This window comes from Cynara cardunculus (genome assembly GCF_001531365.2).
Source record: "Cynara cardunculus var. scolymus isolate 2C chromosome LG 2, CcrdV1, whole genome shotgun sequence".
Lineage (NCBI taxonomy): Eukaryota > Viridiplantae > Streptophyta > Magnoliopsida > Asterales > Asteraceae > Cynara > Cynara cardunculus.
The window spans coordinates 36,783,490-36,786,658 of record NC_037529.1 but is presented as its reverse complement, the minus strand read 5'-3'; the positions used below and the strand labels follow the sequence as shown (position 1 = coordinate 36,786,658).

The 3,169-nt window shown below is 38.6% G+C and overlaps 1 non-coding gene across 1 annotated transcript; it reads right to left on the bottom strand.

The window, feature by feature from the left end:
• Nucleotides 1-1,287: 1,287 nt before the first annotated feature.
• On the bottom strand, nucleotides 1,288-1,391 carry LOC112508294. The gene has a single exon (XR_003068675.1). It is a non-coding gene; the product is annotated as a small nucleolar RNA R71 (small nucleolar RNA).
• Nucleotides 1,392-3,169: the final 1,778 nt, after the last annotated feature.

Genomic DNA, 3,169 nt, shown 5'->3' with positions numbered 1-3,169 from the left:
TATAATATTTAGGTGTTTTTATCTTTTATCACTTCGTAACTTGGTCACTTAAGACGGTACTTAAAATGCGGATAAGCTGATCACTTTGAAGTGTTAATATGCACAAAGAACTCGAGAGGGTCTTTGAATACTTACGTGGAGACGTGAATTTTGTATGCATCTAGCTAGGGGTTAAGCAATAGGTATTTTTATCACAAAGAGATTTGGGTAAGAATCGCATTCCTTTTACTTTTTAGCTAGATCGGCAAGTTTTGGTAAACGTAAAAACCTTATGGAATTTTATGAGGCCCGGTTTCGAGATATTGGAGCTTTTATAAACAACTCGTAAAAGTCTAACCATTTTATTGTTAATTTTATCTTAAGCAACGCTTGCACCCATGCCCATCATTTAATATTAGAAGTTTATTTTGTTATTTTGCTAGTTGGTCCTATTTCGTTCTTTTTATAAACAAAAATCCAACATTTATTTACATCTCGAAACTCGTGCAAGAAGTTCATGAAAAATCTTTGAATCTCAGTAGTACCTTCTCTGTGGGAACGATCTCGGTACTTTGTACCAATTTATTACTTGCAAGCGTTCATAGTGTCGGCGTGCACTTGCACCACCACTGTGGGGACTTCCTGCCCACTAGGTGAACACGAACGATCCTAGCCTGTCAAGTTTTTGGCGCCGCTGCCGGGGACGGTAACGCGATTTTTATCCTGATATATTGATTTTTCATTTGAGCCTTGTTCTTTTGTTTCACTCGTACTTCCCGTGTTGTATGCCAAGGCTACAATACGGTGAACTTTTACCTCTCGATCTTGAATTAGAAAGAACCATTAGAAGACGTAGAAGAGGTAGAAATAATCGTAACCATACCATGGGGGATAATCCACCTCCACGAGAGGCCACGGTTAATATTGCCGATGATAAAAATAGAGGCATACGGGACTACGCAACTCCCGAATTCGGTCAGTTGGCCGCGGGAATATGTATGCCCGAAATGACAGCGACAGCTTTTGAACCAAAACCGGTAATGTTCCAAATGATTTCCGCAATGGGTCAATTTGGGGGATTATCGTCGGAAGATCCGCACTCTCATTTAAAATCTTTTATCGAAATGACGGATCATTTTAAAATTCACGGAGTCACATAAGAAGCCTTACACTTAACGCTTTTCCTTTACACATTGAAGGATAGAGCTAGAGCATGGCTAAATTCTCAACCACCAAACTCGATTCTAACTTGGAATGATTTGGCGGAAAAATTTCTAAAAAAAATATTTTCCTCCGACGAGGAATGTAAAAATTAGAAATGAAATCATGACGTTCCGACAAGAAGATGAAGCGGTTTCGGATGCATGGGAGAGATTTAAGGACCTTCTACGAAAATGTCCTCACCACGGAATCCCTCATTGCATTCAATTGGAGACATTGTATAATGGTCTGTCCAGTTCCGCTAAAATTATTCTTGATGCAACGGCCGGTGGAGCGTTCACATCTAAAACTTACAACGAGGGACATGACATTTTGGAACGAATTTCAAATAATAATAATACCGAATGGTCAAATCCTCATGCTGTTGTTTCTAAATCTGCTTCAGGCATCCATGAAATTGATATCATCTCTGCTTTAAATGCTCAAATTGTAGCTTTAACTAATTTGGTTAAAAACAATTTACTTTTGAATGGAAAGAATAATCAAGTTCAATCCATAATGTCCAACCCACCTATGACTGAATCTTGTGTCTTTTACAGTGAGGGTCATTCTTATGAATATTGCCCCGGAAATCTCGTCTCGGTAAATTATGTTGGAAGTCATGCTAGAAATAGCCCATTTTCTCCCACATACAATTCAAATTGGAGGAATCACCCCAATTTTTCTTGGACCGAAAATCCTGGACTTCAACCCCCCGCGGTTATTCAAGTCCAAAATCGGCCACAAAATCCCCCGGGAGCAAGGTGTTTCGCACAATTACCAAAATGGACAGTCCTCACACTCACACATGCCTAGGAAAAATGCATCAGACGGTAATGGTTCACTCGAATCTTTACTTAAATGTTTTATAAACCAAACCAATGCAATGTTAAGGAGTTTCAAAACCCAACTCAGCCAATTTGCTGCCGATCTCAAGAGTAAACCTTTAGGAACTTTTGTCTAATGACACGAAAACTCCGAAGGGTAAAGAACACATCAAAGCCGTGACCGTATTGAGTGAGGAGAGTTCAAAATTCAATAATGACACAAGTGAAACCATCGAAGAACCGACACATCAAAACGAGGTTTCACATGCTTTTGATATGTCAAATTTTCCAATTTTCAGTCCTTCCATGGAAGAAACTCAAAAATCTATTTATGTCTAGAAAACAGTCCCTGTTTCAACTTCCAGTAATGTGCAGCTCTCTGCTGAAAATCCCAACCGTGGGAAGATTGTGCCCACTGTCTAACCAACCAGATCTGTTCAACCAGCTTCAGATTTGTAGAACTTACCTTTTCGAGAAAGAATGAAAAGCAAAAATGTGGATGAACAGTTTAAGAAGTTTTTGGACATTTTTAAACAACTTCACATTAACATACCTTTTGTAGAAGCTCTCGAACAAATGCCAAATTATATTAAATTTTTTAAAGACATTTTGCATAAAAAGAGAAGGTTGAATGAGTTTGAAACGGTTGTTTTGACCAAAGAATGTAGTGCACTCCTTACTTGTAAAATTCCTCCCAAGTTAAAAGACCCGGGAAGTTTTACCATCCCATGTTCTATAGGAGGAAAAGAAGTAGGCCATGCCCTATGTGATTTGGGGGCAAGCATTAATCTTATGTCATTGTCAGTTTTTAACGAGCTAAGAATAGGTGAAGTTCGTCCGACAACCGTGACTTTACGATTGGCGGATAGGTCCATTGCATATTGGTTCGGTTATATTTCACGCCTTTAGACTAATGAAATTAGGCCACAAAGCAAGTATACAATACGGCCTAACGTCGTCTTTCCAAATAATAAAGTGGTACAAGTACCGGATTATCATCCACAGGGATTGTAGCCAAAGTTAGATTAGAGTCCAATGAAAGAGATGATTTCAGATGATGATTTTGAAGACTTTTGTTTGATTTTAAGGTGATCCAAAACAGAATATAGAATATATAAAAGAAGCAAGGGTGTAAGACTTAAGGTGAGACCCAAACACAAATT